Source organism: Elaeis guineensis, chromosome 1 (assembly GCF_000442705.2).
Source record: "Elaeis guineensis isolate ETL-2024a chromosome 1, EG11, whole genome shotgun sequence".
Taxonomy (NCBI): domain Eukaryota; kingdom Viridiplantae; phylum Streptophyta; class Magnoliopsida; order Arecales; family Arecaceae; genus Elaeis; species Elaeis guineensis.
The window spans coordinates 184,619,592-184,637,312 of NC_025993.2; positions in this window are offsets into that span (position 1 = coordinate 184,619,592).

The window sequence follows — 17,721 nt, forward strand, 5'->3', positions numbered from 1 at the left end:
AAATCAAAACTTAGTGTTCAAAAGAAAGTAACTGTCTGACAAAGTCAATACTAAAAAATAAAACTAAAGGTCTTAAATCAATTCTGAGAAAAATCCTAAATCAAAGAGCTAACCCCATCTCTAATCGATCTCCCAACCGAAATCCCGCATCACGCTAATTTTCTGAATCTGTAAGAAAAACATAAAACTTATCATGAGCTAAACAGCCCAGTAAGCAGTGTATACCTTTAACGGAATAATCAGGCAAATAATACTATGCATAACAATTCAATATGTAATTTCATGAAATCATATTCATACTGTCAATCATATATAAAAGTCAATTCATCATAATTTTCAATTATACTTTTCTTCTTAATTTCATCAATTTCTTAAATTCTTCTTACCAACCATGACTATGACCACATTATCCCTGTGGCAGGGTCATAATACCGCGTATCTGCTTGCGGTGGGCTGCGAATCATCTGGCAGCCAAGTCCTTTGGAACCGCTGGTCTAACTGGCGGTTTTGTCGCTGGTCTATCTGGCGACATGTCGCTGGTCTTACTGGCGACATAAATCCTCAGGACAGTCAATTGCCAACGTATATGCCCCCGTTGGCGGGGTCCTCAACACAGTCAGGTTGTCAATTCTTATTGTTTCTTATATCATAATTCTTCATAAATCATGTTTCATATTCTAATTTCGATAATAAAACATATAATCATGTAGTATCGAGATCAATCAATATAATGCATCATGAAATCAATATATTCAATCATGCTTCATCATAACATTTCAAATAAGATATTTTCATAACAAAATACCATTCATCCAATTCATGCATCGTTTCACAAATCATGTCAGAAGAATACACTATAATTTGTCGATGAATCTAGAAAAGGTGAAACATTACTTACCTCGAACGCATTCCAATAAATCCATAAAATTCTATAAATTTTCTTCCAAAAATTCTGTTCGTAGATCATATCGCGATATCCATGGTCAAACATCCACAATCCTATACAGAATCAATTTGAATAATTAGAAAGAATATGAATACCATATTTCAACGGTTTAGATTGGGTCCGATCATCTAATTTCATCTAATCAAAATCTAATTAGAACCTAAACGATCCAAAGTTTGACTATCAGATCAAATCGGATTCGAAGTGATAGGACCAAGGTTTCTTCATCGATTTCATAAAATCAAGTGGAGAGAGAAAATCAGAGGAGAGAGAATTCATGAGGTACAATTCGAATTGATCAGATGACACAATCCAACATTACGATTGGTCCAATATCTCAATTGGTGAAATCAACATGATCAAATCAAGTCATGGCTAGATCGAAATCATGGATGATCAAATCTAAAGATTCATGGTCTGATTAGGGTGGGTGCCAGTACGTTGTCTGACAATCATGGATCAGGGTTCTTCATTAGAATCAGATCAGACTTATTAAAAGAAATTTCTTCATTCACTAACCTTTTTTTAGAGAGAGAATCAATCAAGAGAGAAAAAATTCTAGAGAGAGAAAATTCTAGAGAGAGAAAACTCATCTTGAATTCTTCAGACAATATGATTCAACAAATCCGATCGATCAGATCAAATCATGCTAAGATTATCATGTGGATAATTCAATAAGATCATGAGAAATAAAATCTAAAAATACCTGATCTGATCAAAGTGGATGTCGGTGTACCATCCGACGATCACAGATCAAAAATCCATCACGAGGATTATTTAAATTCATCATCATTCTTCTCAAAATTTTAGAAATCTTAAGAGAGAGAAATAATCTAGAGAGAGGATTCTAGAGAGAGAAAGTAGAGAGAGAAAGTCTAATTCTAGAGAGAGAAAATACTAGTTCAGGCTGAAGAGAGAGAGGAAAGAGAGAGAAACTCTCTTTCTCATATTTTATTATTTATCTCATTATTTATTAATTAATTTTATTTTTCTCTTTCTTCTTTTCTTTCTTTCTCTCTTTTTTTTTTCTTTTTCTTCATGGAAGAGAGAGGAGAGAAAATCCTATTTATTATTATTATATTATTATTATTTTATTTTTCTTCTTTCTTTTTTTTTTTCCTTTTCCTTTTTCTTTTCTTTTTTTTCTTCTTTTTCTTTTTCTTTTTCTTTTCTTTTCCTTCTTCTTCTTTTCTTTTTCTTTTTCTTTTCTTCCTTCCCGTGGGTTCTTTTTTTTTTGAGCTGAAACAGGGGACCTTGAGGTCCCCTCGTTGGTGTTCCGACCGGCGACGCGGTCGGCGTGAGATGGCCGTCGACAGGAGGAGAGGCAATCCGACGGCAAGAGGAGGCCAAACCCGGTGGTCGGCGGTGACCACCGGTGTCGGAATCAAAGAGAAACGGCAAAAATGAAGGTTACTTCCGCAACAAAATCCGACGACTCCGGTCGCCGACGAGCGTGCACATCAGCACGGGAAGGAAGGGGGAGAAGAGAGAAAGGGGAGGAGGCTTACCTCCGTCGCCGGCGAAGCTTTTCCGGCGAGAAATTGGACGGCACGGCGACGGGTCTCCGTGAGAAATTTCCGACGATTGCCGCCGTTTTGCCTCGGGATTTCTCGATGAGAAGAGAGAGGAGGGTTCTCCTCCTTAAATAGAGCCGGAGGAAACTTGTTTCCGACTCCGATTGGGAGCCGGCGAGAGGAGGAAGAAGACTCCCTTCGGGAGTCTTCTCCCCTGTTTTTCTGTTTTTTTTTTTTTTGTTCGTTTGGGTTTTGGCTGGGATATCACATTCTTCCCCTCTAAAAAAAATTTCGTCCTCGAAATTTTTCTTGCTTGAGTCTTCATACTTTCTTACTTGAATCTCATCCACAAATATTCTAATTCTTGATATAAATTCATTCTTAAATCATTTCATAAGAAAAAGTCGGTACATCAAATATCTATCTGAAATGGAACCATTCATTTTCTTATTTATCAAGATCCACGTCTCAAAGATTTTCAATGTTTCAAGATTTCGAAATTATGATCTTATTTCCTGTAAAAATTAATATTCAATATCTCATGACTCAAATTAAAATCAAATCTATCTCTTGTGAATAGAAGAGGATCAATGTCTCTATTCTTGCATAAGAACTTCATTCATCATTTATTTTATTTCAAAATATTAACCACTCTTAATTTTAATCTATCATAAGATAGGAAAACATACTTCTATGAATCATTGACGATATCCCAATCAATCAAAATTTAAAAATATTTTCTCTTATTCATACTTTCAAAGGTTGAAGATTTATCATTTCAATCTCATTCTCGAACTTTTGATATTTTATTTCTCGATGCAACTTCATCATTAAGTCATTTCATAAAGATCAATATCACCATTGTTGATTGAATCAATATCACTATTTCTAGTCATCGAAATTTTCTTACTCAAACCCTCAAACTCTTAAATATTCTAATTATTGAAGCAAATTTTATCATTAAGTCATTCCATAATGAAAATCAATAACTCAAAATTTTGATCTAAATCAAAACTATATTTTTCTTATAATCAAAATCAATGTCTCTATTCTAAGTAAGTATATCAATTTGCTTTATCTAAACATTCACTACTCTTAATTAATCGATTCATTATCAAATTAATTTATAAATAACTCCAATCTATCTTTTGTAGAACAATCATCAATATCAATAGATAACCTCAATCTTTTCCATTCAGTCAGAGAAATAATAATGATCAAAAGAGTTCTAACTTCAAATTTTATTATACCCTGGAGATAATTATTTGAGTATAATAATCTAAGATCGAAATCATCATTCGATAAACAATCTCAAATTCTTCCTAATAAATAGAGAATTATAAAATTTAATTCTAGGATAGAAAAAAATTTATCTCTAAATATTCTAAATCTAAAATCAAAAATCAAAGGTCCACTCATCCTAGAATTAGGATGCTAATTATTTTTGTAGCATAGTAGGTGGAAGCACTACTTTTAAAAATCACATTAGGATATCTAAGATAATTCAAAATTTTAAAATATTATTCTTTCTAATATCAATAAATTTCTTGTATCAAACCATATCATTTATCATAATTTTTTGACTCAAAGAATCAACATTCCTGACTTACTCAAAGTAATCCAGATTACCATGCTTCCGCTGCGCACTCTGATCTAACAATCAAAATTTTTTAGCTTCACCAAAAAAATTTGATCAAATTATTTCTTTATCTTATCAATAGAAAAGATCTAAAATTTCAAATTTTAATTGAATTCAAAGATTAACTTTCGATTCTCATTCATAATTTTACTGATGTACAATAATTTTGATTAACCCTTGAGTCCAATATCATATTTAAAACCATCATATAGATTTACTAAAATCAATATGAATCAAATCTTAATTCTTATATCAATTTAATTCGATAATTTTTAAACCAAAAATCCTTATAAGTCAAATCATAAAAAAAATCCTTCGATGCTTCACCAAATTTGGACATAATCAGAATATATAAGAATTTCAAATCATTATTTTTTTTTTCTAAAATTTCTATCATCAGGATCTTCAATATCTATCAAATATCCTTTCATAACAATTATACAAGCTTCAAAAAAATCAAATCTCCATTTAATAGTAGATTCAATTAGGGACCTCGTTAACAAAAGCAAAGGAACTCCATATCAATTTCTAAATCCCAAATTTCTAAATTATAAATTCACATGGATCCCTTAATCTGAAATAAATATAAATCAGATCTTTTATCTTAATATAAAGATATCAATTTTTCATTAACAACCTCAATAAATATCAGAAAATCTCTTGATTAACTTAGATACGAAATCTTTAAATTAGAATTTCATACACATCATGTAGTCTCCAAGAGATATAATAAGATCTATTTTCTAGATCTAAAGATGATGATTAAAGATTCCAATATGATGAATATCCTATAATCTCAAAATCAATTTCATCAATAAGACATAGGTTTCTTTGCAATATCCTTAAATATGCATTCATCCTAATATGCCACTTTATATATAATCCACATACCAAATTCAATTTCGATAAATATTCCAATCAAGCATCATAAAAGATTTTTTTTTTTTTTAGCCCATTCTGGAATAATATTTTATCGTCAAATCTTTATCTTACTAATAATAGTCAACTTCTCAACTAGAAGTAATATCATAGTATTATTCTCACATCAAATTTGAACTTACGATTCACTTGAATAACCAATGATCAAATTAATAACCATAATGCACAATAAAATTTTATGTCAATCCTTTTGTGATTACTTTCGATCAAGATCTAACTAATCATATCATGATCAATAGATCATCCATCATATTTTATATTCTATATGTCATAATCTCTTGCGATCCTTTTATACATAATCTCAATGTTTAATCAAAATTTTTAAATATTTCTCCCACTACAATCATTAAAGATCTACACTATAATGTCCCTGGTGTCTATCCACTTACACCCATTCTATATCTGATTCTATGTTTCATAATTCATTCACTTATGCTCTGATACCATATTAATTATCACGCCCCCGACCCGAGATTTGAATCGAGGGTCATGGCAACCGCCGCATACTTATAGAATACTTTTTTCATAAGCATGCAAGGCATTTCATGATGATATCTTCACAAATAGTTAAATAATTTTTTCAATATTTAATAATCAAATCTTAATTTAAATAACAAATCAAAACTTAGTGTTCAAAAGAAAGTAACTGTCTGACAAAGTCAATACTAAAAAATAAAACTAAAGGTCTTAAATCAATTCTGAGAAAAATCCTAAATCAAAGAGCTAACCCCATCTCTAATCGCTCTCCCAACCGAAATCCCGCATCACGCTAATTTTCTGGATCTGTAAGAAAAACATAAAACTTATCATGAGCTAAACAGCCCAGTAAGCAGTGTATACCTTTAACGGAATAATCAGGCAAATAATACTATGCATAAAATTCAATATGTAATTTCACGAAATCATATTCATACTGTCAATCATATATAAAAGTCAATTCATCATAATTTTTAATTATGATTTTCTTCTTAATTTCATCAATTTCTTAAATTCTTCTTACCAACCATGACTATGACCATATTATCCCTGTGGCAGGATCATAATACCGCGTATCTGCTTGCGGTGGGCTGCGAATCATCTGGCAGCCAAGTCCTTTGGAACCGCTGGTCTAACTGGCGGTTTTGTCGCTGGTCTATCTGGCGACATGTCGCTGGTCTTACTGGCGACATAAATCCTCAGGACAGTCAATTGCCAACGTATATGCCCCCGTTGGCGGGGTCCTCAACACAGTCAGGTTGTCAATTCTTATTGTTTCTTATATCATAATTCTTCATAAATCATGTTTCATATTCTAATTTCGATAATAAAATATATAATCATGTAGTATCGAGATCAATCAATATAATGCATCATGAAATCAATATATTCAATCATGCTTCATCATAACATTTCAAATAAGATATTTTCATAACAAAATACCATTCATCCAATTCATGCATCGTTTTACAAATCATGTCAGAAGAATACACTATAATTTGTCGATGAATCTAGAAAAGGTGAAACATTACTTACCTCGAACGCATTCCAATAAATCCATAAAATTCTATAAATTTTCTTCCAAAAATTCTGTTCGTAGATCATATCGCGATATCCATGGTCAAACATCCACAATCCTATACAGAATCAATTTGAATAATTAGAAAGAATATGAATACCATATTTCAACGGTTTAGATTGGGTCCGATCATCTAATTTCATCTAATCAAAATCTAATTAGAACCTAAACGATCCAAAGTTTGACTATCAGAACAAATCGGATTCGAAGTGATAGGACCAAAGTTTCTTCATCGATTTCATAAAATCAAGTGGAGAGAGAAAATCAGAGGAGAGAGAATTCATGAGGTACAATTCGAATTGATCAGATGACACAATCCAACATTACGATTGGTCCAATATCTCAATTGGTGAAATCAACATGATCAAATCAAGTCATGGCTAGATCGAAATCATGGATGATCAAATCTAAAGATTCATGGTCTGATTAGGGTGGGTGCCAGTACGTTGTCTGACAATCATGGATCAGGGTTCTTCATTAGAATCAGATCAGACTTATTAAAAAAAATTTCTTCATTCACTAACCTTTTTTTAGAGAGAGAATCAATCAAGAGAGAGAATAGTTTAGAGAGAGAAAATTCTAGAGAGAGAAAACTCATCTTGAATTCTTCAGACAATATGATTCAACAAATCTGATCGATCAGATCAAATCATGCTAAGATTATCATGTGGATAATTCAATAAGATCATGAGAAATAAAATCTAAAAATACCTGATCTGATCAAAGTGGATGTCGGTGTACCATCCGACGATCACAGATCAAAAATCCATCACGAGGATCATTTAAATTCATCATCATTCTTCTCAAAATTTTAGAAATATTAAGAGAGAGAAATAATCTAGAAAGAGGATTCTAGAGAGAGAAAGTAGAGAGAGAAAGTCTAATTCTAGAGAGAGAAAATACTAGTTCAGGCTGAAGAGAGAGAGGGAAGAGAGAGAAACTCTCTTTCTCATATTTTATTATTTATCTCATTATTTATTAATTAATTTTATTTTTCTCTTTCTTCTTTTCTTTCTTTCTCTCTTTTTTTTTTCTTTTTCTTCATGGAAGAGAGAGGAGAGAAAATATTATTTATTATTATTATATTATTATTATTTTATTTTTCTTCTTTCTTTTTTTTTTTCCTTTTCCTTTTTCTTTTCTTTTCTTTTTTTTTTCTTTTTCTTTTTCTTTTTCTTTTCTTTTCCTTCTTCTTCTTTTCTTTTTCTTTTTCTTTTCTTCTTTCCCGTGGGTTCTTTTTTTTTTGAGCTGAAACAGGGGACCTTGAGGTCCCCTCGTTGGTGTTCCGACCGGCGATGCGGTCGGCGTGAGATGGCCATCGGCAGGAGGAGAGGCAATCCGACGGCAAGAGGAGGCCAAACCCGGTGGTCGGCGGTGACCACCGGCGTCGGAATCAAAGAGAAACGGCAAAAATGAAGGTTACTTCCGCAACAAAATCCGGCGACTCCGGTCGCCGGCGAGCGTGCACATCGGCACGAGAAGGAAGGGGGAGAAGAGAGAAAGGGGAGGAGGCTTACCTCCATCGCCGGCGAAGCTTTTTCGACGAGAAATTGGACGGCACGGCGACGGGTCTCCGTGAGAAATTTCCGGCGATTGCCGCCGTTTTGCCTCGGGATTTCTCGATGAGAGGAGAGAGGAGGGTTCTCCTCCTTAAATAGAGCCGGAGAAAACTTGTTTCCGACTCCGATTGGGAGCCGGTGAGAGGAGGAAGAAGACTCCCTTCGGGAGTCTTCTCCCCTGTTTTTCTGTTTTTTTTTTTTTTTGTTCGTTTGGGTTTTGGCTGGGATATCACACTAGGCAACAGTAGAAAAGAATCAGAGGCTCAGCGGGAGAGAGAGAGAGTCCAGGAGCTTCGAAAAAAACCTCTTCAACACTGTTGCCTTCCCCATTTTTATAGTAGAGCGCGGCATGATCCCGCCATTAATGGCGCAGACAACCGGAGAGTTGTCAAATCGTCGGAGGCTGTCAAAATTGCCGCGGTCTGACAAGTCGCCATGGACTGTCAAATCACTGGGACTGACCTATGTCCTAGGCAGGACGATGTCCCCAGGGCGGTCACATCGCATGTCCTTGTCAGGACAGCAGCCCATAGCAGTCGTACGACATTTGAGGGAGCTAACCGACCATACGTCGGTATTCAGCTGCGGGACATCGGGTGAAGACTCGGGGACACCGTCGGCTAGTCTGGCGCATTGTTGGAGTCGGACGTCAGCTGCCACCCCCGCCCGACAGTGAGCCGGTAATCTGGGTTCCACCGCTCGGCTAGTCTGGAACAGAATGGGCCTGCCTGACCGACACACCTTCGGTCGGATAATGTCGTGCCTCCGGTGGGGACCCTCCGACGGTCAAGTCAGAGAGAAGACTAGGCAACAGTAGAAAAGAATCAGATGCTCAGCGGGAGAGAGAGAGAGTCCAGGAGCTTCAAAAAAAACCTCTTCAACACTGTTGTCTTCTCCATTTTTATAGTAGAGCGCGGCATGATCCTGCCATTAATGGCGCAGACAACCGGAGAGTTGTCAAATCATCGGAGGCTGTCAAAGTTGCCGCGGCCTGACAAGTCGCCGTGGACTATCAAATCACTGGGGCTGACCTATGTCCTAGGCAGGACGATGTCCCCAGGGCGGTCACATCGCATGTCCTTGTCAAGACAGCAGCCCATAGCAGTCGTACGGCATTTAGGGGAGCTAACCGACCATACGTCGGTATTCGGCTGCGGGATGTCGGGTGAAGACTTGGGGACACCGTCGGCTAGTCTGGCGCATTGCTGGAGTCGGACGTCAGCTGCCACGCCCGCCCGACAGTGAGCCGGTAATCTGGGCTCCGTCGCTCGGCTAGTCGGGAACAGAATGGGCCTGTCCGACTGACACACCTTCGGTCGGATAATGTCGGCAGCTACTATCGACAATCGTCGGTCGGTGCGGTCGGTAGAGTCGGGCGTCGGTCGGATAGGTCTGAGGATGAGTCGGCATAAAAGGGGTCGATCGGTATATCCCAACAGTTGCCCCTCGCACTCCTGAGTCGGATGTCGTGCAGGCCAGCATTTTCGCGTGGGCGACGGCTTCGGACGAAAGGAGTGGATATCCATCACATCATGGTCTGACTCTTACGACCGTACCAATGAACGGTCCGACATTAGACGTTCCATTGGTGTCAGATGTCTTATTGGTGTCAGACGTCTCATTGGGAACAGGAACCGTCATTTCCGTCGTCTCCTCGGGAACGCAAACCGCCGTCGGTCAGTGAATCCTGAGATGCGGTTTTTCTATCACGTGGCAGGGGGCCATTGGGCCGAACCCGTTCAGGCGGATGGAGGCGACGTGGCTTGATCTGGGGCAGATGCGTCGAATCGTCGAATCGAGGGAAGGCCCAGATGCTGCCACGTGTCAAGATCCGTGAGATCCTCGTTGGACGTGCTCTTATCCCGACCGTCGAGGGGCACTATATATATAGGGTCATCTGTATCCAAAACTCCACTTTTCACAGTCCTATTGCCGAGACTCTGGTCGAGTGGTCCCCTTGTCTCAGGTAGTTGTCCCTTCCTTCCTCTTTGGAAAGTTTTCTCGAAGCCTTTGTCTTTGTCTTCTTATTTTTTGCTTTTTTAAAATTTTCTTCTTTCTTCTTTCTTATCCTTCTTCTTTGGGACTAGCATCATGGCTAGAACCTCTCCTCGAGGAAGTCCATCGAGGAACCCGACCGATGATTCTCGATCGACCCCGGAGGTGGAGGTTTCTTCACTTTCAGAGTCGAACGTCGATCGGCTCAGGGAGCAGTACAGCATCCCAGAGCAGTTTCGGTTGTTCGTCCCTGGGGCCGACGGTCGGGTTAACAACCCGCCCCTAGGCCAGGTGGCTTTCTATGTTGAGGACCTCTGGGCCGGTCTTCATTTTTCGATTCTGGAGTTTGTCCGAAACATCTTGGACTATTACGGACTTTGTCCAGCACAACTGGCGTTGAACTCAGTCCTGCTGGTAGTTGGTTTTGCCTTGTTGTATCGGCTTTTGCCGATCAATCCTCGTATCTCCCTCTTTCGAGCATTCTTTATTCTTCGAACCCACTCTAAAGTTCGAGGGTGGTGGTTTTTCAATCTTCAGAAGGGTCTTTCCTTCATCACAGGTCTTCCATCGTCAATTCATGGGTGGAAGAACCAATTTTTTTTTGTTTTCTCTTTACTTCCCTGGGGGTTCCCTTCCCGCTGGAGCGACCCCCTGACTCGGCCGAACGAGAATAGCCGAGTGGAGGCAGACGATCGGGAGGATTTTCTCCGACTCAAAGACATGTCGGTTTCGAAGCAAAGAGAGCTTGTTACCGGACAAGCTCTTTATGATGCCGGCTTGAGCTTGGTTCCCTGCCTAGGTACAGTTTGGCCTATTGACTGTTTCTTAGCTTTTCGTCTATCTCCAAATTTATACTAACTTTTTTGTTGAAATTGCATGCATGCTGCCGAGAATGAGGCTGACGGATGTCGAGATTCAGCAACATACGGTAAGGAAGAGGCCGGCACCTGTGGCCGGACCTTTGCGGCTGCCTAAGAGGCCCCAGACGTCATCTCCGACTGTGGCTGTGCAGCCGGAACCAGTTATCGCATTGTCGGTGCCGGAGGTGCCATCCGAGGTACAGCCCAAGGAGAGGACAACGGATGGTGCGGTCGAGGGAGCGTCGGCTGTTTCGCCGACGGAGGAGGTTCGGGTCGAAACTCAGGAGCCTGAACGACCTTCGACGGCTCACGTTGCGGCTTCGGGGGGAGCTCAATCGAGTTCGAGCTTTCCATCTCTCTCCGACTTTCGGGTCTGGGCGACCGGATGAGGGAAGGCTCCAATGGCACCGGGTGACGACACAAGGTCGGCCGGTCGAGCCACATCGTCCGACGTCCAGCTTCCCGAAGGAGCGTCGGCCCTGGCCAACCATAATTTGGCCAGGAGGTTGTGCTAGGCAACCATTCTCCCGACCGATCGGGAGATCATGAAGAGTCGGACGGTGTCCGACATGCTTTCTTCCTTCTTCCCGACTATGATCCAGGTGAGCTCCTTTTCCTTTCTCCTCTTCATTATTATTTTCCATCAATTCGGTTTTCTGATAGCCGGCCTTCCGCCTGCAGCTGATCTATCATATATCCGAGCTGGAGGCTGGGTACCTGAGGTTCGGTGACGTTCTGGCGGCCTGGAAGAAGAAGGCAGAGGTCGCCAAGGCCGAGAGGGCGACAATGGTCGAGCAGCTAAAGCAGTCGGTCAATCGTGAGGCCCGACTCGAGTATGAGATTTCCCGCCTCATCGATGCCCTGGCTGCCTCGGGGGCCGAACTTCATTTGGCCCGCGAGGAAGCCAGGCGTAAAGGTCGTATCGCTCACCAACTGCGGCACGAGCAGGATGGTCGCATCGTCAAGCTCAAGGCCGAGCGCGAGCAACTCCGGGTAGGTCTGGAGAATCTCGCCAAGGCTGAAGAGAACTTATCCACCGCCCAAGCCGACGCAGATATAGCGAAGGCGGAGGCAGAGTCGGCGAGGGAGGCTCTAGGTCGGGCGGTGGAGGACTTCCGCGGCTCCGACGAATATCGCGAGGAGCTCCTGGAGAGTGGCTTCGCCTCATACCGAGTGGGGTACGAGAATGCCCGGGAGGTGGTCCAGGGCCTGTATCCGGAGCTTGATCTTAGCAGCATCGTTCCCCCAGGGTCGGAGGGCCAAGCTGCGGAATAGGTGGCCGACCCATCGTCGGGAGATCCCACTGCCGCGGAGGAAGCCATCCCGGAGCAGGTCATTGAAGGTGAGGCGGCCCCGACCTCCGATCCTACACCGACCCGAGCGGGCACGCTGATCGCCCCCGAACTTCTCCCGGTTGAAGAAGTCGACTCCGGCGAGTAGTCGGAGCATCTTTTGTTTTTGCTCTTACTTAGTGTACTTGTAATCAGGCTTCGGCTCAATTTTATAAATTCAGTTCATACTTGAATGAAATTGAAAACTTTTCAACTTTTTTTTTCTTTATGCATCCTGAAATGTATCTTGGAATGTATGTTTCGCCGAAACACCCCCGAGCATATAAGTCGTAGGCCTGACGTACCTTGCTAGGATGTTCGGTAGGATCTCGGGTAGTTAGCTGAGACAGTTGGTAGCGCGTGCCACGGTAAAGGCAGAGCGAGCTTCGATTATAGATCGGCGTTCTGACTGTCGTACGACCCAACGGTCGAGAGTCTAAGTCGAGTGTCCGTTGCCCAAACCTGAGTCGGGCATGTTTGTCGAGTCGGGTGTCGACCGACCCTTGGGCGTAGCTCTTTGACCCGATCATCCCGTAGAGTCTGAATAGTGTCCAACGCATTCGGTTAAGATGACGATGACAAGTCGGTCATCCATTGCCCGGTTCTTTGTCGAGCGTATACGTCGCGACGTGTGATAAACGGTGGTAAACCGAATACCCTTCGACCGATCGTGACCCGATCGGTATGTCGCGAACACGATATTGGTCGCGTTGGCATTTTGCCTTTCTTGGCGGGAGCCAAGTCGGCAAGTTAGCCAGTCGTCTTGCTCGAGAGTTGACTGTGGAAGGAGCGTGGCTTCAATTTAGGAGGGTTTCATCACCATCGCCGGCCTTCCACCAACGTAGATATATCGGTTCTCGTAAGAGTCCAATATATCGTCGGCGATCGGGCCGCAGATTCCCAATGGAACGTTGGGCCCAAGTCGGGGCGTCGGAGCTCGCACTACTGGTGAGCGCCGGCCCACAATCGGAGAGCCAAAATTCTAGACTCCGGAGCTTTGAAACTGAGTTTGTATTCCGAACAAGGGAACACAGAGTTCACTGGTAGTACAATCTCAGATTGTCGGCATTTCAAGTCCGGAGAATGGCCATTCCTTCTAGAGTCTCCAGTCGGTAGGCTCCCAGCCTGTAGGTGTCTGCTATCTTGTAGAGTCCTTCCCAGTTCGGAGCCAATTTCTCTTGGTCCAGGGGCTTCGAAACTTCTGCCTTCCTTAAGACTAGGTCTCCGGGCCTGAAAAACTTCGGCTTAACCTTAGCATTATAGTATCGGGCCATCTTTTATCGGTAGGAGACCATGCGGAGTTGAGCCTCGCATCAGAGTTCGGGTAGGAGGTCCAAGTCGGCTCTCCGACACTCAGAGTTGCCTGGCTCGCAGTACTGCTCAACTCTAGTCGATGGTAGCCCGATCTCGAGTGGGATCATCGCCTCCATCCCATAGGCTCAACTGAAAGGAGATTCTTCGATCAGAGCACGGGGTGTCGTCCGGTACGTCCACAGGATGAAATTCAATTCCTCAACCCAGAGGCCTTTGGCTTCATTCAGTCGGGTCTTTAGTCCATGCAGAATGATTCGGTTGGTTACTTTGACCTCGCCGTTGGACTGTGGATGCCCGATCGAGGTTAGCCTGTACACGATATGAAATCTCGCACAGAACTTTCGGAAGTCTCGATTGTCGAATTGTCGTCCATTATCGGTGATAATAGTGTGCGGTAGTCCGAACTTGAAGATGATGAACTTCTGGATGAAGTCTTCCATCTTTCGCTCGGTGATTTACGCCAGAGGTTTGGCTTCCACCAACTTAGTAAGTAGTCAATTGCGATGACTATGAACTTTCTTTGGTCAAATGCTGGAGGAAAAGGATCGAGTATGTCGATTCTCCACTGGGCGAAGGGCCACGGGGCGACAATTAGAGTGATTTGGTTGGCGGGTCGGTGTTGTATGTTAGCGTACCTCTGACATGGCTCACACCTCCGAACCAACTCAGCCGCATCCTTTCTCATGGTGGACCAGTAGTAACCCTGCCGTAGGACCTTGTAGGTCAAGGATTTGCCCCCCAAGTGATTTCCGCAGATCCCTTCATGCACCTCTCTGAGTGCGTAGTCTATGTCAGTCGGTCCCAGGCATCTCAGCAAGAGAAGGGAGAACGACCTTTTGTAGAGTCGGCCATCCATCATTACATATTGGGAGGCCACCCACCGGAGTCATTTGGCTTCCGCGGGGTCTTCAGGACTGGTCCCGTCGATCAGATACTGAACGATCGGATCTATCCAGATCGGCTCGGTCACCAGTTGTAGCACCTCCTCGGCCCTATCGATGCTCGATTGCTCGAGACTCTCCACAAGTGTCCGACCTAAAGTATCGTAGGCAGACGTCGCAAGCCTGGAGAGTGCGTCGGCCCGAGCGTTCTCCGACTTGAGAATGTGGGAGATCTCAAAATACTTGAGGTGTGCCACGAGATCTCTCACCTTCTGAAAATATTTTGCCATGATCGGGTCCCGCACCTCGAATTCACCTTTAACTTGTCCCACGATCAGTTGAGAGTCGGAAAAGACTCTGAGGCTGTCGATCTCGAGCTCCTTCACTACTCTCAAGCCAGCGAGGAGTGCCTCGTACTCGGCTTGATTATTGGAGGCTTTGAAGTCGAATCGGAGGACGTACTCGGTAACCACTCCCTCTGAGTTGGTGAGCAAGAACCCGGCCCCGCTCCCTCGAGCGTTGGAAGCTCCGTCGATGTGCAACACCCAGGTAGACCCGGGGTCAGGTTCGGAGATTACAGCCTCTTTGGAGCTCCCGCCTTCCGATCCTTGGTCAGTTGTCGGGCACTCCGCAATAAAGTCGGCCAAAACCTGGGCTTTCAAGGTGGGTCGCGGTCGGTATTGAATGTCGAACTCACTCAACCTCACCGCCCATTTCGTCAGTCATTCTGATGTGTCGGGGCGATGCAAGATCGCCCTCAGGGGCTGGTCGGTGAGGACTACGATAGTGTGTGCTTGGAAATACGGATGGAGTCGTTGTGCAGACACGATCAAGGCGAATATCATTTTCTCCACCTTTGAATACCGAGCTTCAGCCTCATGGAGCACTTTGCTGGTGTAGTATATGGGCTGGTGAATTCAGCTCTCGTTCTCCTGGACGAGCACCGAGCTAACTGCCTCTGAGGAGGTTGCTAAGTAGAGGTACATTATTTCTCCGACTTTTGACTTTACAAGCAGTGGCGGAGAGGCCAGATATCTCTTCAGATCCTCGAAGGCCTGCCGGCACTCGTTCGGCCAAAAGAAGTTCTTTGCCTGCCTCAGGGTTTTGAAGAATAGGAGGTATCTCTCAGCCGACCGAGAGATGAATCAGCTGAGCGTGATGATCCTTCCGTTAAGCTATTGTACCTTCTTTTTGGTGTCCGGGTACCACATGTTGATGATCGCCTTTATCTTCTCTGGGTTGGCCTCAATTCCTCATTGAGAAACGAGGAACCCAAGGAACTTCTCCGAAGTCACCTCGAAGGCGCACTTAGTCAGATTCAGCCTCATCCGATGTCGTCGAAGAGTGCAAAAAGTTTCTTCGAGATCTTGGACATGATCTGAAGTCTGTGCACTCTTCACCAGCATGTCGTCTACGTACACCTCCATGTTACATCTGATTTGATCTTTGAAGACCTTATTGACGAGTCGCTGGTAGGTAGCTCCAGTATTTTTCAGTCCGAAGGGTATTACTTTATAGTAGTAAAGGCCCTTAGCGATCACGAAGGCTATATGCTCCTCATCTTCGGGTGCCATCCGGATCTGATTGTATCTGGCAAAAGCATCCATGAAGCAGAGCAGTCAATGGCCGGACATCGCGTCTACCAACTGATCGATTTTCGAAAGTGGAAAGCTGTCCTTCGGGCAGGCACGATTTAGGTCGGTATAGTCGATGCAGATCCTCCACCTCTCGTTGGCTTTTTTCACCATGACAACATTGGCGAGCCAGTTGGGATACGTGGTTTCTCTGATAAAGCCCATCTCGAGTAGCTTGTCCACTTCCTCGTTGATGGCCTTCTGTCTTTTGGGAGCAAAGGACCGCTTCTTCTACCTCACCGGCCTCATTCCAGGGTCAATGTTGAGTCGGTGAGTCATCGTCTCTGGGGGGATGCCGGACATATCCGCTACCGACCAAGCGAATACGTCAGCATTGGCCTTCAACAATTCTATTAGCTGCCGTTGCTCAAGGTCGGATAATTGGGATCCGACCCAGACCACTTGTTCGGGATTCTCCACTATCGAGATGAAAACTAGCTGTTCGGCCGGTTCGTCCCGTTCTTCCTCTCCCCGTTGGTCCAACTTGTCGGCCGTCAGGGAGTCCTTTGCTTCATTGCCTCGAGTAGAGATTTGGAAGCATCGCCGAGCGAGCTGTTGATCCCCGCGCATCTCTCCGACTCCACTTTTAGTCGGGAACTGAACCAGCAGGTGGTAGGTCGAGACTATCGCTCTGAGGGTGTTTAGTCCGGATCTTCCAAGTATGACGTTGTAGGCCGAAGGTACTTGGACGACCGCAAAGGTTAGGTGGATGGTGCTTTGTCGCGGCTCAGTTCCAGCTGTCATGGGAAGAATAATTTCTCCTTCCACCGTAACAGCTTCCCCGGCGAAACCCACCAGAGGCGTGGAGACTCTCTTAAGCTGATCAGTCGACAATCGCATTCGGAAGAAGGTTGAGTAGAACAAAATATTAGTCGAACTTCCATTATCAACAATGATCCTTCTTACATCATAATTTGCTATTGTTGCCGAGACAACAATAGCGTCGTCATGGGGAGTTTGGATTTTCCGAACATCTTCATCTGTAAAAGTAATTATATCATCTTGGCGCAGCTTCTTCATTAACTCTCCTCCAGCAGTCGTCTCCCGGTTCAGTCGTTTTGAGATCATGTTGATGACCCCGACCGTAGGCTGGTTGTTTGCTGCCTCTTCAGTCGGTTGGGGTCGTCGGTCGGGGATGGATCGAGTCGGCGGGCTCCTTCAAAATTTTTTGAGATACCCTCGGCGTATGAAGGCCTCGATTTCATCCTTGAGCTGGATGTACTGTTCAGTGTTGTGGCCGTGGCCCCGATGAAATCGACAGTACTTTCATCGGTCGAGGCCCTTTGCCTTCAAAGGCGGAGGCCATCGCAGATATTCCTCTCCTTCGATCTCCATCAAAATCTGCGCACGAGGAGCAGAGAGAGGAGTATAGGAGTCATACCTGCGATGCATCAGCCTCAGACTCCACCGTCGGGGCGATTTCGAGCTCTGTAGCTGGGGTGAGACTTGTTTGTCGGTCGGGAGCCCGCTAGGCTCGGCAGGAGCCTGACCTTTCCTTCGCTTCTCCTTCGAGCCCTTGGTCTCAGTTAGGTGCCAGTCGGAAGCTCCTTCGTT